The sequence below is a fragment of the Rhinatrema bivittatum genome, chromosome 4 (genome assembly GCF_901001135.1).
Source record: "Rhinatrema bivittatum chromosome 4, aRhiBiv1.1, whole genome shotgun sequence".
NCBI classification, from domain to species: domain Eukaryota; kingdom Metazoa; phylum Chordata; class Amphibia; order Gymnophiona; family Rhinatrematidae; genus Rhinatrema; species Rhinatrema bivittatum.
This window is the reverse complement of record NC_042618.1, coordinates 427,411,397-427,436,939: the sequence shown is the minus strand read 5'-3', so window position 1 is coordinate 427,436,939 and position 25,543 is coordinate 427,411,397. Positions and strand designations below refer to the sequence as shown.

Genomic DNA, 25,543 nt, shown 5'->3' with positions numbered 1-25,543 from the left:
AAGGCAGGGAGATTGATGGGAGAGGGAAGAGGGGAGATAGAGAGGGGGGAGGCATGGGGTAGGGGAGAGCAGAGGGAGCAGTGGAAAGAGGGGTGGGAGTAGTTGCACCGGTGCTGAAGTTTGCAGGATGAGCGGAACCGGAAAGAAAAAGAAAGGAGATATGTAAGCATTTCCTGATGTCCTACTTTCCATCTGAGGTACAGGCATTGATCTTGGTTATCACAAAGTTAATTGTGCCAATTCTGTATACAAAGTAAGGGGTAAGTTTTCAGAAGAGCTGCTGAGTGACCACAAGAGTTGATTACGTTTATTGGATACATTTTCAATCACAGCATGGGGGCTGGAAATATTCCCAAAAAGAAAATTGGTTCTTACCCGATAATTTTCGTTCCTGTTTTACCTCGGATCAGTCCAGACTCCTGGGTTTTGCCCCCCCTCTAGCAGATGGAGACAGAAGTTTATCAAACAAAACTCTGCCTTATCTAGGCTGGTGCCACCTACAGTCTGGCAGTATTACTTAATGTCAAAGCAGAATGGATTACAAAACACCCAAACTAACTATATACAGTAACCTAACAACTTGAACCGGCTCAATAAATCCCCAAATGGGAACAGAACCCGTACTATCAATAACAGGACATACACAATTGAGTTGTGAATGAAAGAAAACAAGCAGAACGGACTCTTCCTTTCCTTGGAAGAACAGATGGGCGGGACTCTGGACTGATCCGTGGTACTACAGGAGCGAAAATTATCAGGTAAGAACCAATTTTCTTTTCCCTGTACGTACCCGGATCAGTCCAGACTCCTGGGATGTACCAGAGCTGCCATTACATGGGATGGGATCCGGAGAGGCCCGCTCTGAGCACCCCTTCTCCAAATCCACCAGTCCCTGGAGCCTGAACGTCCAGACGATAATGTCTGGCAAAAGTATGTAAGGACTTCCACATAGCCGCCCTGAAAATCTCCTCTGGAGATATTTGTTGGCATTCCACCCAGGATGCGGCCTGAGATCGCGTACAATGAGCTCGGAGACCCACCGGCAGTGACCGTCCCTGGAACAGATACTCAGAGTTTATGGCCTCCTTCAACCAGCAAGCTATCGTAGTCTTCAAAACCTCATTGCCTCTTCTAGGCCCACTCCAAAGTACGAACAGGTGATCCGATACATGGAAACCGTTGGTAACCTCCAGGTAGTGCCACAGTGCCCTACAGACATCTAATTTCCGCAAGTCCTTAGACAAAATATCTGAGCTGTCCAAATCCAAAATGGAGGTTCCACCGCCTGATTTAAATGAAAGGAAGAGACAACCTTAGGTAGAAATGAGGGTACCATTCGCAGAGATACCCCAGATTCCGTGATCTGCAAAAAGGGCTCCCGACAAGACAGGGCTTGAAGTTCTGACACCCGCCTTGCCGATGCAATAGCCACTAAAAAACACCACCTTCAGAGTGAGATCCTTCAAGGTGGCCCTGCGGATAGGTTCAAAGGGTGCCCCACACAAAGCCTTAAGAACCATATTCAGATTCCAGGAAGGACAGGGCTGCCGGAATGGTCGGCATACATGTTTTGCCCCTTTAAGGAAACGAACAACATCTAGGTGAGACACCAAAGACGCACCATGGGTCTGACTGCGCAAAGAACCTAGCGCAAGGAGCTACACGAGAGATCCTTTTCCAAACCATCCTGAAGAAAATGCAAAACATCCGGAACGGTCGCCCGAGTGGGCACCACATCCCGAGCAAGGCACCAGGCCTCAAAGATCTTCCAGACCCGCACATAAGATAAAGATGTAGAAACCTTGTGGGACCTTAAGAGAGTAGTTACCACAGCATCCGAGTACCCTCTGGATTTCAGCCGCTGCCTCTCAAAAGCCATGCCGCTAGACAAAAGCGTTCGACCTGGTCGAAACAAACAGGCTCCTGATACAGTAGATCCGGCATGTTCGAAAACCGTAGGGGTTCCTCTAAGGCTAGATTTACCAGATCCGCAAACCAGGGACGTCGCGGCCATTCGGGAGCTACGAGCACCACCTCTGTCGGATGTAACTCTATGCGGCGAAGGACCCTGCCGATGAGAGGCCACGGAGGAAACACATACAGTAGAACATCCGTCGGCCAAGATAGTACCAGAGCGTCCATGCCCTCCGCTCCCATCTCCCTGCGACGGGCGAAGAGCCGTGGAGCTTTGGAATTCTTGAACGTCGCCATCAGATCCAGAGCGGGTGTCCCCCAATGGGCACAAATGAGCTGAAATGTGGTGTCCGCGAGTTCCCACTCTCCGGGGTCTAGGCGATTGCGACTGAGGAAATCCGAATGAACATTCTCTACCCTGGCAATGTGAGAGGCTGCTATGCTGCACAAATTCTTTTCCGCCCACGCGATCAACTGTCGTGCTTCCAACGCCACTGGTTGACTTTTGGTTCTCCCCTGCCGATTGATGTAAGCAACCGTGGTCGCATTGTCTGAAAGAACTCTGACCAACTTGCCTCGGAGAAGCGGAAGAAAAGCCTGCAGCGCCAATTGAACCGCTCTGGTCTCCAGACGATTGATGGACCAAGGAGCTTCCTGTGGGGACCATTGCCCCTGCATCGACTTCTGCAGACAAACCGCTCCCCAACCGGACAAGCTGGCATCCGTAGTAACCACTGTCCGGGTCGGAACTACTAACGGTACTCTGCGGCATAAGTTGCTCTGACACAACCACCAATCCAGGCTGGACCAAGCTGAATCCGTCAGGGGTAAAGGAAGACGAAATTGTTCTGACACCGGGTTCCATCGGGAAAGCAACGCTGACTGTAAAGGCCGCATATGAGCGAAGGCCCAGGGAACCAATTTCAATGTCAAAGTCATTGACCCCAACACCTGAAGATATTCCCAGACAATCGGAACTCGCTTGGATAACAAGTTTCGCACCTGACCCTGTAACTTGTACATGCGTTCCACTGTGAGAGACACCGTTCCCCGACAAGTGTCGAATAAAGCTCCCAAAAACTCCAGAGACTGAGAAGGCCCCAGCCGGCTTTTGGACGCATTGATTATCCAGCCGAGATGTTCGCAAACAATTGAAGCACCTGGTGAATTGCTTCCTGATAGAGCAACTCCGATTTTGCGCAAATCAGCCAATCGTCCAGGTACGGGTGCACCAACAAACCTTCTCTGCGAAGCTGCGCCGCTACCACCCACCATAATCTTGGTTGAAAATCCGAGGTGCGGTGGCAAGGCCAAATGGCAGTGCCTGAAATTGGTAATGTTGACCCAACACGGAGAACCTTAGAAATCGCTGGTGATCGGTCCGGATCCCGATGTGAAGATACGCTTCCGTGAGGTCCAGGGACGCGAGAAATTCCACCTGTCGCATCGAAGCAATCAAGGACCGCAAGGTCTCCATGTGAAAATGAGGTATTCGCAGACATCTGTTGACCCGTTTTAGGTCGACAATGGGAAGAAAGGTTCCTTCTTTTTTTGGAACCAATAAATAAATGGAATAACGGCCCTTGCGAAGTTCGGGTGGTGGGACAAGAACAATCGCGATGAGATCATGAAGGCTTCTCAGAGTCTCTCTTACTGCCCGGCGTTTGGCCGCAAAACCGCAGGGCGAGACCAGGAAGCACTGGCGAGGCTGACGTACAAAATCTAATGCGTAACCGTGTCTTATCACATCTAGGACCCACTGATTCGATGTGATTCTGATCCACTCCTCGTAAAACCGAGACAACCTGCCTCCAACCACTGGTACCGAGGAATGACGGGCCGCACATCATCGCGAGGGCTTTCCACCCTACGCATTCTGACCAGCACCCGGTCAGCTGAATCGGCGCCCACGAAAGGACTGAGAGTACGTCTGCTGCCTGTTGGCACTATGGCGGAAGGAGGAAACTGACCCCCGAGAAGTCCGAGGCCTCCAATATCCCCTATATCGTGAACAGGAAGGCAGAGCACCTCTCCACATTGGTCTGTCCTCTGGCAAACGATGCACTTTGTTCTCGCCTAGGGACTCAATCAGATCCTCCAATTCCTTTCCAAACAGCAACTTGTCTTTAAAGACAACGAACCCAGCCGTGATTTAGAGGACACATCCTCTGCCCAATGGCACAGCCACAACAAGCGCCGCGCTGAAACTGCCGACACCATGGATCTGGCCGATGTGCGAAGCAAATCATAAAAGGCATCCGCACTGTAAGCAATCACCGCTTCCAGACGTCCCGCCTAGCTCACTTCCTCTGGGGAAAGTGAATCATTGGCTAGTAGCTGTTGCACCCAACGAAGCCCTGCTCGCAAGGAGAAATTACTGCAGATAGCTGCACGAATCCCTAGCGCAGAGACTTCGAATATCTTCTTAAGTTGGACCTCCAGCTTACGGTCCTGCAAGTCTTTAAGAGGCGTCCCCCCTAGCAACTGGAATGGTGGTCTTCTTCGTGACAGCCGCCACAGCCGAATCCACCTTAGGGACCCTTAGCAGCTCCAAGGCCTCCTCTGGCAGGGATAGAGCTTGTCCATTGCTTTAACCACCTTGAGGCCTAAGTCTGGGGTATCCCATTCTTTGAAGAGCAAATCCGTCGCTGAAAAATGAAAGGGAAAAGCTGAGGGGGGACCTAAGGGGCCCAACACCACCGGGTCCGTAGCCCCAAGCCTGGATTCTTCCTGAGGCAGCTGTATCTCTAATTCCCCGAGTATTGTTGGAATGAGGGGACCCAGTTCGTCCCGTCGAAAGAGATGGACCACCTTTGGGTCATCCCGTCTGCCCCATGGGCACCTCGAAAATTTCTGTACAGCTGGTCACCGTCCCCTTCAACCCCCCTCGGGGGTTGGGACGGCAGGTCCAGGTCCTCCGGCTGGTCCTCCAGATCCTCCATATCCGAAGAGGAATCCAGATCCACCAGAGGGGTCTGCAATCTGAAAGGGCGTGGCCCCTCCATGAGATCCAGGTCCTGAGCAGGCTTGGCCTGTTTTCCAGACCCTAGTGGGGGGTCCGGTCCGTGTGCCCTCTTCCTGCCCACTTTGTGGGCCTTGAAGGCTTTATGCATAAGCGGGAACTGGTCGGCACCTGAAGACTGTAAGTCCCCAAATGCTCCGGTCACTGTTTGGACCCTCACCAGGACCCTGCCCGGGGCCGCAGAGACTCCCTCACCTCCGGAGAGGCAATCAGAACACAAATTGTCCCAGGACAGTCGCGCCCGCGTGGCGCAGCAGGCCCTATAAGCGGCCCGACGCGGCATGCTGCAGCAAAAAACAGCCCCGAAAGTCGCTCGGAAGGCGGCGAAAATGGCACAAGCACCCCGAATGCGACTGGAAGGGAAGGAGAATCAAGCCCCGACAGAACACACAAAAAAATATTTTAACTTTTTTTTTTTTTTTTTTAATATACTCGCCCAATAGCCTCCGGGTCCTGGACCAACTGGGGGGAGTGAGCCGGGCTCCCCGGTATCACCCCCAGTCACGAATTCACACTGGCAGGAGGGCAAAGTACCCCACACCTCAGCGGCCTCGGAAACCAGGGAGGATGGTCCCCTCAGGCCCTCACAACCCCCTGGGAGGCGGGAGACTGGACTTGCAGGCAAACCACTGCGGTCCTATACCTTATTCTAACTTTATCCTTCTTTTTACCCAGCTAACAATACTATCTAGAACTGAAAAACTAGGCCTCAGCACAGACTGTAGGTTTTGCACCTCCTCCACCTGCTAGGAGACAGAAGAATATTGCCAGACTGTAGGTGGCAGCAGCCTAGATAAGGCAGAGTTTTGTTTGATAAACTTCTGTCTCCAACTGCTAGAGGGGGGGGGGGGGGGGGCAAAACCCAGGAATCTGGACTGATCCGGGTACGTACAGGGAATTCAGCTTAGCCGGTTCAGCACTGAGAAGCCTCCTGAAAACTTACCCTGAGCAGTTCCAGAGGATCTAACCTGACTGAAGGGCCTGTCCCTTAATCTAAAAAAAATACCCACCTCTACCCTGACTCCCAATCGCTCGGTCATTTTTGATGCAGGCTTGTCTTCGTCTGTAAAGAAAGGTTCAGACTTTAAAATGTGTAAGGCTGAATGCACATCACCATTATATACAGGGAGGACAATAATGAAAGCCATTTCTGGGGGTAAAGCTCTCGTTTATCCACAGAAATAGGCTGTTTGATTACTGTCCATCCTCTACACAAGTAAAGGTAGGAGCATATAACAAGGCATATTTCTGGTTTGGAGTTCGGACAGGGGGAAAACTATATGCAGAGTTTTCCTTTAACTACGTGCCCTCACAAAAAGCAGGCAGGGGTATTTTTGAGGGGGCAATAAACAAGGCAAATCTAGATGTGTACTTTTGCATTCCTTATCACCTCAGGTTAAAATTCAGATGGGATTGGCCAGACCTTGCATACTTTGATTATTTAGGTCAAGGCTGTGAAACATCCAGACCCAGATGAGACCCACAGCTCAGTCCCAGGCAGCCAGTGCCAGAGCCCCAAACCAGAGGTTCTTGGAGGGGGCTTTTGCCTCTCACCCCCATAATCAAATGTTCAAGGCAGGAGCGAGCATGATCTGCTGCCACATCTTTGATTCATCCCTCCCCCTTATTCTTGAATCAAATTTTCATAAGGACTGGAGAGTGGAACAAGAGCTCCTGCCTCATCCTTGGCTCCTTCCTGCAGCCTCCCACCCCAAAATTAAATGTTCACAGGGAAAACAGAGCAAGAGCTGTGCTGCTCCTGGCTCCGCCCCAGCCACACAGAATTAAATATTCATGGCAGGAATGAAGAGCACACATCACATCTCTTCCTTTACCTCCCTGCAATAAAACATTCATAGCAGAAGTAAAGCAAAAGCTGCTTCAGCTGACACTTGGAGGTTAAACCCTTGCTCACTTGCTTGGACCTTGAAGGTCCTAGAAAGCACTGCAGAGGCCTTGCCTGCTCCTGCACTTGTGCCTCTCTCCTGACAACCTCCCACCCACCAACTGGGTTTCCCCTTGAAGTACCCTACCACCTGCTCCTTCAGGAGAGATTTCTGAGGACATTGTGACTCCCTAAACCTGGGGTTTCAGAGTATCCAGACAAATAAAGACTGTACATCCAAAAAATACAAGAATCACTGAAAAACTCACTTACATAGGATCCACAGTGCTAATAAACAGAGCTTGTTATGAAGACTGTATTACAAGCAGGGGAAGAAGAAAAGGAATTTCACAGTAACTCCAACTGGTTTTTAAGTGAATGTTTTTGCAGAGCTGAATGCTGCACCTGTCTCAGTCGGCTGTGAGGGTGCTGATAAGATCAGCTCAGACTGTACAACTGGCTGGGCTTCCTTAGCTTTACAAACTCTCCGTGCCTGTTCCTATGAACCCACAGCTCTCTCTCCCTCAGGGACCCTCTAATGGTAATAAAAGGGAATTTACATGGGAGAGAAATAATATTAACCACTAAAACTGTTTTGCTAAAAGGAGAAGTAAGGGAAAGGAAAAGGGGAAAGGGGAAACAAACAAGTCAGAGAAAGGGGAGGAAAATTAGAGAACAGCAAAGGCAGGTGGGCAGAGAGGAAAGAGAAGGGAGATATAGAGCGTTCACCCAGCAAGATAGGAACCAATCTCTTGAAGAGACAGCGTAGTCCAGGCAGAAGGTCTGTGGCAGATAGCGAAGAGACGAAGTGATGGTCACAGGAACATGGAGATGCTGGAGGCATGAAGACCCAAGAGACGCTGGAGGTATGAAGACACAGGAGACGCTGGAGGGACGATGACACAGGAGACACTGGAGGCACGGCACCGAAGCACAGGGATCACAGCCTAGGAGCAACAGAGGACTCTGTTGCAAAGACCAAGAAAGAAAGCAGTTGCAGGGTTTCAAACCTCTACTATGGTGATGTCATAATCAGACATCATAATCCAGAGCTGGCTTAGCTCTCCAGCTGCAGCCCTTAAAGGGACATAACACTTTGGTCTCTTGCTATAGTTTTCCCCCTGTCCGATCTCCAAACCAGAAGTATTCCTTGTTATATGCTCCTACTTTTACTTGTGTAGAGGATGGACAGTAATCAAACAGCCTATTTCTGTGAATAAAAGAGAGCTTTACCCCCAGAAATGGCTTTCATTATTGTCCTCCCTGTATATAATGGTGATGTGCATTCAGCCTTACACATTTTAAAGTCTGAACCTTTCTTTAACAGACGAAGAGAAACCTGCATCAAGAATGACCGAGCTATTGGGAGTCAGGGTAGAGGTGGGTATTTTTTTTTAGATTAAGGGACAGGCCCTTCAGTGAGGTTAGATCCTCTGGAGCTGCTCAAGGTAAGTTTTCAGGAGGCTTCTCAGTGCTGAACCGGCTAAGCTAAATTTGGGAACATTTCCATGCTGGTAATCAGTTTGCCTTCCTTCCATCTTTCTTAATGCATAAGACTATAAGAACATGCCATACTGGGTCGGACCAAGGATCCATCAAGCCCAGCATTCTGTCTCCAACAGTGGCCAATCCAGGCCATAAGATCCTCGCAAGTACCCAAAAACTAAGTCTATTCCATGTTACCGTTGCTAGTGGCTATTTTCTAAGTCAACTTAATTAATAGCAGGTAATGGACTTCTCCTCCAAGAACTTATCCAATCCTTTTTTAAACACAGCTATATTAACTGCACTAACCACATCCTCTAGCAACAAATTCCAGAGTTTAATTGTGCGTTGAGTAAAAAAGAACTTTCGCCGATTGGTTTTAAATGTGCCACATGCTAACTTCATGGAATGACCCCTAGTCTTTCTATTATCCGAAAGAGTAAATAACCGCTTCACATCTACCTGTTCTAGACCTCTCATGATTTTAAACACCTCTATCATATTCCCCCCTCAGCCGTCTCTTCTCCAAGCTGAACAGTCCTAACCTCTTTAGTCTTTCCTTATAGGGGAGCTGTTCCATTCCCCTTATCATTTTGGTAGCCCTTCTCTGTACCTTCCAGTGGGAGCACTGAGAGGAGAGGATCACCTTGCTGGTGGCTGAAAGGAATCAGTAAGTTTTTTTAAAAAGTATTGGGGCAAAGTTAACAATTTGGGAATATTATTTAGTGTGTTTGTGCTTTGAATATTCAGTAAGGCAGTGAATAAACAAGTTAGACTGTATTTTTAAATAGTCAGTCAATAAGGCAGCTAGTAAACAGTAGGTAGTGTGTTTATTTTTAAAGGTCTGCAGAAGTGAGTGTTCTGCAGACTTTTAAGAACTGAGTGTTTGTATTTAATACAAACTGAGTTTTTGTATTAAAAAAATACAACTCAAAAAAGTAGCCAGAAGCTAGAAATAAGCTAGGAGCAGTGTATACCTAAGTAAAACGGTTGAAAAGTTCAGCTCAGTTGCTCACCTTGGAAAGGTTTTGAATAGGTACCAACATTTGTTAATCAAGAGAGCAGTGAGTCACTCTGGCTGACTAACTGAAGTTAGACTGTTTGGATTTCACAACCCTCCCACCCCTTGCCCATCCTTTAATTTATAGGCAGGTGACACTTTCACAAAAAAAAAAAAAAAAACGAACAAAAACTTTATTGAGAGTTTGATCAGACCCCGGTAGGCCACTACCAGACATATAGTGAATTCGCTAATACATTTAAAAGACGTTAGACACATTCCTACTCCCATAGCAAACAAACTTAACTAGGAACTGATCAAAATTGAGATGAAGGCAGCAGTCCAGCAGCAAGAGGGGGGCTTCCCAGTCTTTTGCATTGAGTGTCACATGTATGATTTTTTACCCACTGGTGAGAAGTTGTACATGTGCATGCGATGCAAAGAGCTCCTGGCTCTCAGAGAATGAGTCCGATCTCTGGAGGCTAGAGTGGCAGACCTGGAGGAGCTGAGGCAGACAGAGAGGTATATAGATGAGATCATCAGGGACATAGTAGCCAAGTCCCAACTTCAGACTGGCAGCCCAGGTGCTGCCTTGGAGGAAGAAGGTCTCATGATTGGAGAGCATCAACCGGGTGCAGCAGGAAAGGATCCTGCAGCGAGGACCTGCTCTCCAGGTGATGCATTGTCCTTTTGCACAGAGGATATCTCCCCAAGGCCTACTGCCCAGGAGGGAAGGGTTAGGTCAGCCGTCATAGTTGGTGATTCGATTATTAGGAATGTAGATAGCTGGATGGCTGGTGGGCATGAGGATCGCCTGGTAACATGCCTACCTGGTGCAAAGGTGGCGGACCTCACGCATCACCTAGATAGGATTTTAGACAGTGCTGGGGAGGAGCTGGCTGTCGTGGTACATGTGGGCACCAACAACATAGAAAAATGTGGGAGGGAAGTTCTGGAAGCCAAATTTAGGCTCTTAGGTAGAAAGCTTAAATCCAGAACCTCCAGGGTAGCGTTCTCTGAAATGCTCCCTGTTCCACGTGCAGGTCACCAGAGGCAGGCAGAGCTCCGGAGTCTCAATGCGTGGATGAGACGATGGTGCAAGGAAGAGGGATTCAGTTTTGTTAGGAACTGTGGAACCTTTTGGAGAAGAGGGAGTCTCTTCCGAAGGGATGGGCTCCATCTTAACCAGGGTGGAACCAGACTGCTGGCGCTAACCTTTAAAAAGGAGATAGAGTAGCTTTTAAACTAGAACAAAAGGGAAAGCCGACAGTCGCTCAGCAGCACATGGTTCGGAGAGAGGTATCTTCAAAGGATACTAATGATGCACTAGAATTAGGGCATCCCGACAGTAGGTTCCAATAATAAGAAAAGTAGTCCAAATGCCTGTAACTAAAAACTCACCTGAGCTAAAAAATGAAAATACAAACAAAAAACAAACTTTGAAATGTTTGTATGCTAATGCCAGAAGTCTAAGTAGTAAGATGGGAGAATTAGAATGTACAGCAGTGAATGATGACATAGACTTAATTGGCATCTCAGAGACATGGTGGAAGGAGGATAACCAATGGGACAGTACTATACCGGGGTACAAATTATATCGCAATGACAGAGAGGAGCACCCGGGAGGTGGTGTGGCGCTTTATGTCCGGGATGGCATAGAGTCCAACAGGATAAACATCCTGCATGAGACTAAATACAAAACTGAATCTTTATGGGTAGAAATCCCTTGTTTTGTCGGGGAAGACTATAGTGATAGGAGTATACTACCGTCCACCTGGTCAAGATGGTGAGATGGACAGTGAAACGCTAAGGGAAATTAGGGAAGCTAACCAAATTAGTAGTGCGGTAATAATGGGAGATTTCAATTACCCATCTAGACAGGTGCAGGACAGAAAGTGAAGTTCCATTCAAAATTCAAACGTGTATTTATTATATAACTGAATTTTCATAGTTCATTCAATACGGCAACTCCTTCAGGTAAACAAAGAATATTTTAAATACTTGTCCCCCGACACGGTCCGTGTTTCGTGTGAACTGCATCAGGAGGGACCGCAGTATATTATGATCTACAATAAAACGATACATATCAAGAATGGAACAAAATAGTAAATATACAAATGTAACGTGACAGGTACATACCTTTAAAGAGATCACAGGAGCGCGAGCGCCCTATAGCAATGACAGCCATTTAAAAGGAAAAAAGGCGCGAAAGGAAAACCTCTCGCGAGAAGCTGGAAAACGCCGGAGCGCACAGCCACACACATGTCGAATTAATAGACAATTAATAAAATTGGTACCATTCGATCTCCTTGTTTAAGCCATTGGGGAAAACTGAATCCAATGTGAAAATCCAGCGCTGCTCTCTCCGTCCTAGCATCCCGGAAAAGTCTCCCCCTCGTTGGGGACATGCGACCACCTCCAGGACCAGGAAGGAGAGAGCATCGATGGAATGGCCAGCCTGGAGCCAGTGTGATACAAGAGGCTCGTCAATCCTGGAGGATCTGATATTACAACAATGCTCTATAATCCTTGTTTTTATCATACGCGAGGTTTTACCCACGTATAACAAAGGACAAGGACATTTAACCACGTAGACCACCCCTCTAGTTGTACAGTCAGTATTGGAAAACAGCTTAAATACCCGTCCAGTTTTGGGGTGTACAAATTCCCTCAATGGTTCTGTATGTCGGCACATAGCGCAATGGCCGCAAGGGGAATGCTGACCCCTCCTATCAGATCTCGGATCACTAGGGCGACTTGCTGTATGAACCAGTCGGTCCCGTAAATTAGTCCCTCTCTTAAAAGTGAACCGAAGTGATCCGTGCATCAGAGTGTTAAGGGAAAGGGCTGCCCAATGTCTCTTAATCATGTTAACTACGGTCCTCCCGACTATAGAGAATGGAAGGATGCAGTTCAGCGATGTATTCTCAGTGACCGTGGGGGATATAAAGAGCCATTCCCGGTGCGTGTATAATGCTCGTTTAAACGCTTTTTTGATGACCCGAGGAGGATAGCCCCTTTCCTTGAACCGGGCCGATAGAATTTGAGCTTGTGAGAGAAAGTCAGTGCGGTTTGAGCAAAGGCGACGCAATCTTAGAAATTGCCCCGTCGGGATATTCTCACGAAGAGCCCGAGGATGGCAGCTATTATATGCCAGTAACGTATTCCGATCAGTGTCTTTACGGTACAGTGAGGTCTGAAAATGGTCCCCCATCCAGAAAATGGAGACGTCCAAAAAAGAAATATGTGTGGGATGAATATTGTAATTAAATTGAATGTGGGGATTCAAGGAATTAACCCAGTCAAAAAATACATAAAACTGTATATCAGTACCCATCCATATAATGAAAATATCGTCAATGTAACGTAACCAGGTATTAATGAAAGAAGACCAATCCGACGTATAAATCTTAGATGTTTCATAGTCGTCCATATACAGGCACGCCAAACTCGGTGCCATTGTCGCCCCCATCGCAGTCCCCTTATTTTGTTGGTAAATTTGGTCCTTAAATTGAAAAAAAATTTTTGTCAACGCTATCTCTGCCAATTACCCCAATATTGACTGGATAAATGTATCATCAGGACACGCTAGAGAGATAACGTTCCTGGATGGAATAAATGATAGCTTTATGGAGCAATTGGTTCAGGAACTGACGAGAGAGGGAGCAATTTTAGATCTAATTCTCAGGGGAGCACAGGACTTGGTGAGAGAGGTAACGGTGGTGGGGCCGCTTGGCAATAGTGATCATAATATGATCACATTTGAATTAATGACTGGAAGAGGAACAGTATGCAAATCCACGGCTCTCGTGCTAAACTTTCAAAAGGGAAACTTTGATAAAATGAGAAAAATTGTTAGAAAAAACTGAAAGGAGCAGCTACAAAAGTAAAACATGTGCAAGAGGCGTGGTCATTGTTAAAAAATACCATTCTAGAAGCACAGTCCAGATGTATTCCACACATTAAGAAAGGTGGAAAAAGGCAAAACAATTACCAGCATGGTTAAAAGGGGAGGTGAAAGAAGCTATTTAGCCAAAAGATCTTCATTCAAAAATTGGAAGAAGGATCCAACAGAAGAAAATAGGATAATGCATAAACGATGGCAAGTTAAATGTAAGACATTGATAAGACAGGCTAAGAGAGAATTTGAAAAGAAGTTGGCTGTAGAGGCAAAAACTCACAGTAAAAACCTTTTTAAATATATCCGAAGCAGAAAGCCTGTGAGGGAGTCAGTCGGACCGTTAGGTGATCGAGGGGTTAAAGGGGCACTTAGAGAAGATAAGGCCATCGCGGAAAGATTAAATGATTTCTTTGCTTCGGTGTTTACTGAAGAGGATGTTGGGGAGGTACCCATACCGGAGAAGGTTTTCATGGGTAATGATTCAGATGGACTGAATCAAATCACGGTGAACCTAGAAGATGTGGTAGACCTGACTGACAAGCCGAAGAGTAGTAAATCACCTGGACCAGATGGTATACACTCCAGAGTTCTGAAGGAACTAAAAAATGAAATTTCAGATATATTAGTAAAAATTTGTAACCTATCATTAAAATCATCCATTGTACCTGAAGACTGGAGGATAGCTAATGAAACCCCAATATTTAAAAAGGGCTCCAGGGGCGATCCGGGAAACTACAGACCAGTTAGCCTGACTTCAATGCCAGGAAAAATAGTGGAAAGTGTTCTAAACATCAAAATCACAGAACATATAGAAAGACATGGTTTAATGGAACAAAGTCAGCATGGCTTTACCGAAGGCAAGTCTTGCCTCACAAATCTGCTTCACTTTTTTGAAGGAGTTAATAAACATGTGGATAAAGGTGAACCGGTAGATGTAGTATACTTGGATTTTCAGAAGGTGTTTGACAAAGTTCCTCATGAGAGGCTTCAAGGAAAAGTAAAAAGTTATGGGATAGGTGGCGATGTCCTTTCGTGGATTGCAAACTGGCTAAAAGACAGGAAACAGAGTAGGATTAAAAGGACAATTTTCTCAATGGAAGGGAGTGGGCAGTGGAGTGCCTCAGGGATCTGTATTGGGACCCTTACTTTTCAATATATTTATGAATGATCTGGAAAGAAAAATGACGAGTGAGATAATCAAATTTGCAGATGACACAAATTTTTTCAGAGTAGTTAAATCACAAGCAGATTGTGATAAATTGCAGGAAGACCTTGTGAGCCTGGAAAACTGGGCATCAAAATGGCATATGAAATTTAATGTGGATAAGTGCAAGGTGATGCATATAGGGAAAAATAACCCATGCTATAGTTACACAATGCTAGGTTCCATATTAGGTGCTACAACCCAAGAAAGAGATCTAGGAGTCATAGTGGATAACACATTGAAATCGTCGGTTCAGTGTGCTGCAGCAGTCAAAAAAGCAAATAGAATGTTGGGAATTATTAGAAAGGGAATGGTGAATAAAACGGAAAATGTCATAATGCCTCTGTATCGCTCCATGATGAACCCGCACCTTGAATACTGTGTACAATTCTGGTCACCGCATCTCAAAAAAGATAATTGCGATGGAGAAGGTACAGAGAAGGGCTACCAAAATGATAAGGGGAATGGAACAGCTCCCCTCTGAGGAAAGACTAAAGAGGTTAGGACTTTTCAGCTTGGAGAAGGGATGGCTGAGGGGGGATATGATAGAGGTGTTTAAATTCATGAGAGGTCTAGAACGGGTAGATGTGAATCAGTTATTTACTCTTTCGGATAATAGAAAGACTAGGGGGCACTTCATGAAGTTAGCATGGGGCACATTTAAAACTAATCGGAGAAAGTTCTTTTTTACTCAACGCACAATTAAACTCTGGAATTTGTTGCCAGAGGATGTGGTTAGTGCAGTTTGTATAGCTGTGTTTAAAAAAGGATTGGATAAGTTCTTGGAGGAGAAGTCCATTACCTGCTATTAAGTTCACTTAGAGAATAGCCACTGCCATTAGCAATGGTTACATGGAATAGACTTAGTTTTTGGGTACTTGCCAGGTTCTTATGGCCTGGATTGGCCACTGTTGGAAACAGGATGCTGGGCTTGATGGACCCTTGGTCTGACCCAGTATGGCATTTTCTTATGTTCTTATGTGAATACAGTCTATTATCCAGCTGGACATTGTTTTGCCACCACAATTCCCATGAGATTGGGATCATAGGATACAAAGAGTTGAGTTGCTTCACGATAAGACTGAGTTCTCTGTATGTAATAGACCAATGCAGTGTGTGTGTAGCTCCTTTTCCCTCAGGTGTATGAGGGCGAGGATAGAAAGCCAGTAGTACAATTGTTTGATATGATATGCTGAGATCACTTTTGGAAGAAACTTAGGGTTGCTGTGAAGGACCACTTTATCATGGAAGAATTCAAAGGTAAGGCAAATAGTACAATTTAAAATACTTTGCACAATCCACAAGTTAATTAATGAAGAAAATACGGATTGGTTAAACACTGCATTAAGACTACATGTTCCCCAAAGAAATCTCAGATCAGCAAATAAAGCCTTACTAACCATACCCTCTGTAAAGACAGCTAAACTGACACAAGAAAGGGAGAGAGCACTGTCATTAGCCGGCCCTATATTATGGAACTCAATGCCACCCGAAATAAGACTAACGAGGGATCAAAAACTTTTCAAAAAAAGCTTTAAAACATGGCTTTTCAAAAAGGCCTTTCAAAGTGAGAATGGGAAATAGGTAGTACTAAGAAACAAGAAAAGGACTTATACACACAAGCAAAAGTCACCTGAGAACATATGTGTGTTTTTATTTTTATTTTATCACACTTAAGTATTAAGTTAAAGAATTACAGTATACCGCATCTTCGGTTAGCCCATAAAAGTAATTTTAATACACTTTACATATAGCTTATAATATTGAATCATGTATCTGAACAACTGCGGCACCCTCTGGTTAAAGTACAATCCATCTCGAATTTATTTATGTGCCTATTTGTAAACCGTTGTGATGGTATAATCACTAAACGACGGTATAGAAAATTTTTTAAATAAATAGTGTATGAGAGCTTGAAGTTGACCGATTCTTCGTGCTGAAGTGATGGCTATAAAAACACCACTTTCCACATGAGAAATTTGAGAAGAGCTAAGTCCAACAGCTCAAATGGAGTTCTCATAAATAGTGTTAGGACTACACCGAGATCCCAGGGATCTGCTGGTCTGTTAACCGGTGGTTTAATTTTTAGCAGTCCTTTCATTTAACAAGAGATCAGAGAATGAGTCAATATTAATTATCTACCTGCTTATGATATGCCAAAATGCGTTCAGGAACTGAAGAAGTTGCTAAACCAGTAGATGAGATGAAGAATTTAAGACAGTAGTAATCGAGGCTCACAGATGTAAATATTTAAGGCGTTTCATACACACCAACTGGGGTAATGCTTCCATTTGAATGCGTAGTTCCATCTTGTCGACAGCTTCCTGGTTGAGAGAAGGATATATATTCCATTTTTTTGTGATACAGCAAGACCTGCAATCACTTCATGCGCAATATTTACGTCTTCAAGAGAAGCAATGCCAGGTCCGGATGAAGCAAACTACCTTTTTTCATGTGTAAGTAAAGACTGACCAACTCCCAGTGGTTCGGGGGGGGGGGGGGGGGGGGAGGGGAGGGGAGTTGTGCAACGACTGTTATATCAGATATGTGTACCATATTTGTCTCAGCCATGATAGTGCAATGAGGATCATTTGTGCTCAGTCTCAAATGAGTTTCTGGACTGCCCTCTTAATTAGTGGTAATGGTGGAAAAGCATACATAAGGCCTGGCCCCAATCAAGCAAAAATATGGCTTGAGCCCTTTTCACAGGGGGCTTGGTAGGATTGAACAGAATTGATCTACTTTTCCATTGGCTTCTGTAGTGAAGAGGTCTGTCTGCTGGCAACCCCATAACCTGAAGAGTCTTGTCGGCAGTATATTGTCTGAGAGACCGTTCATGCAGTTTAAATATTCTGCTGAGATGGTCTGCTACCATGTTGGCTAGACCAGGTAGATACATTGCTTGCAGAGTCACTTGATGGTCAATTGCCATTGCCAAATTTGAAGGGTCTCCTGTGCCTCCCTGCTTGTTGACATAAAACATTGCGACTTGGTTGTCTGTCTGTATCAAGATGCTTTTTCTTTTTAATTTTAACACTTTATTTATAAGACAGACCAATGTAAAGTAATACAATTTTCAACACATGTTCAATGCCAACACCTTTTAGATATATAAAGTGTGCGAATTGGATACTTATAATTCACCATATACCCCCTCAACTTTAGCTCGGCCACATATCCCACTCTATCACATCAGTTTCTCCTTCTCGACTCCTTATAACTCCAATGAGGTCCCCATACTTTTTCATACATACAAGTCTTCTTCTGTAGGGCAGATGTAAGTTTTTTCAGTACAGCAGTATCAAGTACCTGTTGATCCCATTGGGCGAGTGAGGGCATCAACTTCCAATATGTGGCGACTATATAGCATGCTGCATGAATTAAATGGCCATACAAAATCGCTGATACCTATCAAGATTCAGCATCATCCCTAGCCCCAATAAACATTTTAGGATGGAAACGCACCCGACGACCCAAAATTCAAATCACAACTGCTGCAGTTCTATTACAGAATTCCGCTAAAGGCTTATATGACCACCATACATGGAAATAAGACCCCCTCCTCTCCACAACCCCTCCAACACAAGCCAGATGCTCATGGTGAAAACAAAGTACATTAGATATCTATATATACTCCTAATACATTTGTACATGAATTCAGTTCTCCTACTGCAAATACTTTCTTCCAAATAGTCTTCCAATCTGTCTCTGTTAAATTCTCCCCCAAATCCATGTTTCATTTGTCTATTTTTGCAGTGAGGGATTTTCTGTCCTCATAAGTTAGAGTGATAGCATGATATAAGGGAGAGATAATTTTGAATCCCACTTTTGCGGTCATAAGCACTTGCTCCACCCATGTCGGTTCCCTCCTGTCCTGTGAGACCCCTTCCATTCTGGTCAGTTGTATGTGAATTTTTTCATAAACCTCTCTAGCCTCTTAGATAAAATTTCTCCTGCAGAGAGACCACATGATCCAATGTGCGGGTAGGACACTCTCTTACCCACTCCTGGTCCCCCCTCCGAATCGGGCCATTTTTCGCTGATTTTCTGGCGCTTGGAGTCACGCACTGCTTTATGCGTGGCTTCCCAACAAAACCTCGACGAACTCTGGCAGAGCAGCAGCGAAATGTCCAGCAAGCCGCAGCAAGAGAAAAACTCCCAGGGAAGACGGCTGAATCTAAAATGGCTGACGGGCTGCCGAGCCCGAGTCAGCACGCTGGTTGAAGAAGTCACCCGGGCGGTGGTGCTAGCTATAGACACCCGTTTCCAAGCTATCTTGCAGCAAATCTCTGCGGGTAATGAAACACTGTCAGAAATAAAAAAAAACAGGTGGAAGACACACAGACCAGGATTGTGGGCCTGGAAATAGATATGCAGGCCCAGCAGCAGCAACATGGAACACTGGAACAAGTAAGGGCGCTAGAGGCGAATGTAGAAGATCTAGAAAATAGGTCACACAGGAACAACTTGCGGTTCGTGGGTCTCCCTGAATCCGTCACGGACCATGACCTTAATTCATTACTGGAGGGCTGGCTACTGGATGAACTGGGGCTCCAAAACCTCAGAGGTCAACGTAGCGTAGAACGGGAGCACAGACTGGGGGCATGCTTACCTGGCAACTCCAGACCTAGATAGTCATAGCCCATTTTCTGAACTATGCCCATAAAATGTTAATCTTGCAAGCCTACAGGAAAAAAGCTACCCTGGAATTTGAAAGTACTAAAATCTTAATATTCCAGGACTTTTCCGCTATGGTGTCTGCAAAAAGGAGGGAATACTCCGAGATCTGCAATATTCTGTTTAAAAGACGCATCAAGTTTACCCTACAATACACAGCGAAACTACAGTTGGAGCACAAAGGAACATGGCGCACATTCGAAACAGCATCTAGTGCCCAACAATTTTTAGATTCCCAAACTGACAATTGAGTTCCTCTGGACTCAGTTGACAGATGACACTCCTCATATAAGGGTATCTGGCTAATTCAGGAACAGGTTGGAAATTTGTTATTGTTCCTTCAGAAAGTAAGGATGATGGCCCAGAAGGGACTATATTCATATAACTTTTATGTAACTTACATATTTCAATGTGTCTGCTACACTAAGGAGGGGGGACTGGTACAGATCGATATGTGGTCTCCATGCCTCTTTTATTAGAGGCCTTATGTTTGGTGGGATGGTTTTTTTGCTTGTTGGGGGTGAGGGGGATAGGGGAAGGGAGCTAGGGCTCTATGGTGTTATAAATTGTCGTCAGGGAAGATATCCATCTAAAATCAAAAAGGACGAAAGGCGGGTGACATTAGATGTTCGATTCCTTGGCTTGGGGGAATAGAACATGATTGCATCTAAAAGGTTATGTCTTACAGAGCTACAAATGGTATACTGGATCAAATATGGTTGAAAATGTCCGGTTAATCTCATGGAATGTGGCAGGCATTGGTTCACCGGTAAAGCGGACAAAACTGCTTACCTCTTTACATAGACATAAAGCATAGGTCGTATGTATTCAGGAGACTCACTTAAATGACTTTGAATACCGCAAGTTGAAAAAAGACTGGGTTGGGGAGGTTTACTCCTCTCCAGCGGTTAACAGAAAGAGGGGGGGGGGGGGGGTTGGCGATTCTCATTGGGAAAAAAGTAGCTTGGGAATGGATTTCCACCACTAAAGATCTTATGGGGCGGTATATTATTAAGGTTGGGAAAATCTGCGGGCGCATTATTACTATCTACAGCATATATGCCCCCAATGTGTATTCCCATAAGTTTTTCACAACATTAATGCAGGAGCTTCTAACAATAGTACAAGGTCCACTGATGGTAGCGGGGGATTTCAACTGTATGGTAGACCCCATCTTGGATAGATCCTCTCGAGTAGCCATATCGGCTCTGGGAAAAAAACAAGGGAATTTCTTTACTTTGTAAACACTTGCGGTTGCTGAATATCTGGAAGACTCTACATCCTGAAGAATTAGACTACAGGCCCGTATGACCATGTCCAGGATAGATTATATTTTAATATCGATGGGAAGCATAGCACAGGAGCACCGGACAGAGAGAGGGTCACCAGAGTTCTCTGATCATTCCCTCATTTGGGTTGAGGTAAATTGGGGGGAGCGATGAAAAGTGGGCCACACAGGTGGAGGTTCCCTATACATTTAGCCTGTGATCTAGACTTCCAAGCATATCTCAAAGAAAAATGGGCTGGCTATGCCATAAATAACGACCAACATAAATCTACGCCACTATTATTTTGGGATGCAGGTAAATCAGTGATGCGGGGGGAAATAGCCTATGTGATCAGGAAATCTAAATTACTTAACCAGCGTATTCTAGAATTAGAGAATGAGCTACGCAAGGTAAAGGTCAAATTAATTAGGTGCCTATCAGAGAACAACAAAAAGACATACAGAGAAGTGCTTTGCTCCTTAAACAGTTATTTACACCAAAGAACAGAGAAGCATCTGCTCTATGCCTCTCATCAATTATACCGATTTGGAAACAAGGCTGGAAAGTTATTAGCCACCCTATTTAAAGCCCATAAGGGACAAACTTTTATCTGAAGGATACAAGGGGGGTGAGACATACTTCGGCAGCAGAAATATGCAAAATATTTAGGGCCTTTTTTGAGAATCTATACAGTGCCGAAGTATCAGGGTAAGCAGATATTCAAGAACAGAAATTCTTTCAAGATTTGTCACTTCCACTAGTCTCCCCCCAGCAACTGGAGTGGCTAAATCGGCCTATTGGAGTACAGGAGATTGTTGATGGGATTAAGAACAGCCCCACTCATAAAGCCCCTGGATCCGATGGGTTTAATGCGGAGTACTATCAAATTCTGAACAGGGAACTGGGAGACGATCTCAGGGCGTATTTCTTAGCAGCCCTAAATGAGGGCGCTTTCCCGAAGGAAGTGAAACTGACCGGCCTATATAACGGTTCTTCCCAAAAGGGGGGGGGGGGGGAAGGACCCCCTGCAAGCAGCTTCATACTGACCCATTTCCCTATTAAATTTTGATATGAAATTGTTTGCTAAGATTATTGCCACTAGACTGCATGAGATTCTGCCAACCCTGATTTATTTAGATCAAGCAGGCTTTGTTAAGGACAGAATGTCCTGTAAACATATTATACGTCTCTGGGCGGCAATGACACATTGTAAATTAATGGGGAAGCCAGCAACGGTGGTAGGCTTTGATGCAGAAAAAGCGTTTGACCGAGTGGCATGGAATTATCTATTCTCCGTCTTACGGCGATATGGGTTTGCAGGCAAAACCATACGTAATATTTCTTTGTTATATCAGGCTCCCTTCTCATGTATTTTGGCAAATGGAGACATATCTCAAAGTTTTGACCTGCAACGTGGAACTCGACAAGGTTGCCCACTCTCCCCTCTGCTATATATTCTGTCTCTAGATCCCCTACTTAGAAAGATCGCTGCAGCTTTGGAGACTGGGGGATTTGAGATCTGGGAGGAGACTTTCAAAATCGCTGCTTTTGCAGACGACGTATTGGTGTTCTTAACCGATCCCATAATATCTCTGCTGAAGATGATGGCTCTCCAGAGGCAGTTTGGTGCCTTCTCGGGTCTCAAAATAAACCTCGATAAATCTGAGGCCTTGGATATTATAGGTTCCCTCAAGAGTCAATGGATGGGTCCCTTTCCATTAAGGTGGGTTGACAAGGAGATGAAATATCTGGATATTAAAATCCCAATCAATATAGACCAAATGTATAACTGCAATATTTTACCCTTACTTGCTAAAACAAAATAGGGACTGGATATTTGGCAGGCATTACCTCTACCTTTAGGTGGTAGAATACAATTATTCAAAATGATGGAGCTCCTGTGCTGGCTTTATGTCCTTCAAATGTTGCCTATATGGCTCAAAAAGAAACACGTGAAGGAACTAGAGAGGAGATTGAGCACGTCTCTACAGTGAGGGAAACGGGCCTGGATAACACTGTCGGCTTTACAGTTCACTTGGAGTACTAGGGGAATGGATTGCCCTAATATACAGGACTATAATCTTGCGTGTCTCCTCCGATATATCCAGGACTGGTTGCTGGGTCCAAGATATACTCACCCGTTAGTTTCCTGCAAGCCTGTTGTGGCCCTTTAAAACTCCAGAACCTACTGCATGTTCCGGGCAATATTTTGTCCAGAGAGATCTCCCATAACCTGCTTCTCACGAGTTGTAGGGCGGCTTGGCGAGAGCTATGTCATAGACTTGGTATATCCTGGTAGGTATCGCCATTCATTTCTATACTGGGACATCCTAGATTTCCCCCAGGATTAGGAAACCTGGTCATTAAAGCTTGGGTGGGTAAGGGGTTGGAGTACCTACATCAATTCCTGCACAGCGAGACAGAAAGGGTACATACGTTTGAAGGTTTAAGACTGGAATATGGACTATCACATAAGGAGTTTTATGTATATTTACAAGTACGCCACTTTACTGAACGTGACCTTCTCTTGAGATCTAGTTTGCCCAACACTCCAATTTTCATAAAATTCTTTTCCATTCCGAAGGGACAAAAAATGTCATATGCCTCTTTGAATAGTTTAGTTTAATTTATTGGCATTTATATACCGATAGTATCAGACGTACCTTCACATCGGTTTACAAAAGTTAACATATTCAGAAATACAATTAATAAAATAGTAACAGCTAAAAACTACACAAGATTAGGAAATAAATTAGCTGTTAATAAAAGATAATTTATAAACCGATAGATAAACTAAAAATTCATAGAAGTAGGAGTCAAATTAAGATAAAACATAATAATAAAAAACAATAAAATACAGCATAATAATAAAAAGAACAATAAAATACAAATAAAGATAATGGTAGCCCATCAAAGAAGTTAAGAACAATGTGTATACTGATCATTTGCCGCTCACGTAGGGGTAGATCTTTAAAAAATACGCACCAGGCGCGAACAAAAGTACGCTGGGGAGAGAAGTGCGCGCATAAGACAAAAGGAGCAAAAGGTCATCTGCAAACAACAAGGTAAGATATGATTGAGGACCGATCCCAATGCCCTTAACATCCGGAGAGGCTTTTAAAGCGCACACCAGAGGTTCCACAGTCAATATAAACAAAAGTGGCGAGAGAGGGCACCCCTGACGAGTACCCCGAGCCAAACAGAATTCTTCAGATAGCACCCCATTAACTAGAATTTGAGCTGTGGGGTTCGAATACAGAACATTAATGTAGTCAAGTATCCGACCACAAAACCCAAATTTCGTCAAGATTCTCAATGGATTTTTTATATTGATGTAAAGCAGATCTATATACTGCTAATGTTTGGACTGTTTTGTTCCTTCTCCATGTTATTTCTAATTTTTTTTAATTTGTTTTTGTTTCTTAATTTCCTTATTAAACCAGGGATTTTGAATTTGTTTAGGTTTAATTACCTTTGTTTTTAATGGGCACAGTTTCTTTGCAATATTGAAGCAGTTTGTTAGCCAGGCAGAAGATAAATTAATTAAATTGTTAGATTTAGAAATACCTCTGATTTTTTGAAATTCTGTTGTTAGATCTTCAATTTTAGGTTTGCGCTGAAAGGTAATATGAGATGGCTTTTCTTTTCTAAAATAAAGTGGTGAATTAAATTTAGCTTCAGAATAAATTAAAAAATTATCAGACCAGGGGACTGGCGTTATATTCAAAGAAATATTTGTGCAAAACTTAGCATTAACAAAATCAGATCTAACACATGGCCAGCTTTGTGAGTGGGAGCCCATGAAACAAGATTGTAGCCCAAGGCTGCTAAAGAGTCACATAAGGTAGAACAAGTAGAATCTAAAATAACATCAACATGTACATTGAAATCCCCTAAAATTAAAGAGGGTTTATTGGGATTCAAAATTAAGGTTAAACACTCAAGAAGTGGAGAAATATTGTGGTCTAATAAACCAGGGGGACAATATAAAACGCACAACTGTAATGAATCAGAGCCAAATAATGTAAGCTCATAGGGATAAGCAATAGGAGATGGAACAATTTTAATTCTAAATTGTTTTTTGATTATCAACATAAGACCTCCACCTCTGCGTTGAGTTCTAGGAATCGAAAAGATATCATAATTAAGATGAACTAGATGATTGGAGATAACATTGTCAGTGGCTTTAAGCCAGGTCTCTGTAATGGCGAAAAAGTCCGGTTTCTTATCATTTAATAGATCCGAAATTATAGGGGTCTTTTTGCTTTTCGCCTGATTATTAATTAAGAAAAATGTGATGAAAATAAAGTTTGAAAATTGTATCTGATTCTCTTCGCATAGTATATTATATAAAGTTTGAAGTATCTTGTGATTTTGAGCATGAATAGAACTTTTCATAACTGTACATTTCGAATCTGTACTCTGATTTTGACGGTGGGTGATGCGAACTGGAATTTACTGCGGATGCTGGGTGTTGCAGGCCATATTAGAAATTAAAGAAAAAGGCTGTGGAGCAAAATAGAAGGTCACTTACATAAGGAAAGGAATAGATTAATCACGGCTCCTTGAAGCAGCTCTGCGGACGCTGGGTTCCAAGGCCTTAGCTTTATGGCCTCCCCGAGCTCTAGGTGGTAACACCTCGTGGGCGGAGCTACGTACCAGGGGAGGGAACAAGCGCGGCATTTAGCCTGGAACCAAGTGGAGCAGGTGAAATGCAGTTCCCGAAGCTGTTTCCTCGGATGTTAGTTGAGGCAGGAGAGCAGGCAAACACAGCAGATGACAGCGGGGGCTTAAGTGCTGAGGCTGCGACGCCGGGTTCCAAGGCCTGCACTTTATGGCCTCCCCAAGCTCTAGGTGGTAACGCCTCGTGGGCGGAGCTTGTAAGGTTAAACTCACAAATAATGACAATTGTATTTAATGTAAGTCAGATGCAGACTTTTACACACACCTCTACCGGAAGATGCGCACTTCTGCTTATTTGAGGTGATAGACAAATTGCCCTCCAGAGTCACGGAAAGTCAAAAGGAATTTCTACAAAAAGCATTCTGGTTAGCGAAAAAATCGATTCTGGAAATGTGGATCAAGGAAGACACCCCGACTGTGACATCTTGGAGACTGAAACTACACCATATGGCAGTCTTTGAACATATATCTGCTAAGAGGTCATCCCCTGCAAAGTATAACGAG

The 25,543-nt window shown here is 44.5% G+C and overlaps 1 long non-coding RNA gene across 1 annotated transcript; it reads right to left on the bottom strand.

The window, feature by feature from the left end:
• Positions 1-25,476, bottom strand: LOC115091278. The gene is made up of 4 exons (XR_003856656.1): positions 24,891-25,476; positions 7,551-7,787; positions 5,947-5,999; positions 1-113 (listed from the first exon to the last, which is right to left on the bottom strand). It is a non-coding gene; the product is annotated as an uncharacterized LOC115091278 (long non-coding RNA).
• Between the last annotated feature and the right edge of the window lie 67 nt (positions 25,477-25,543).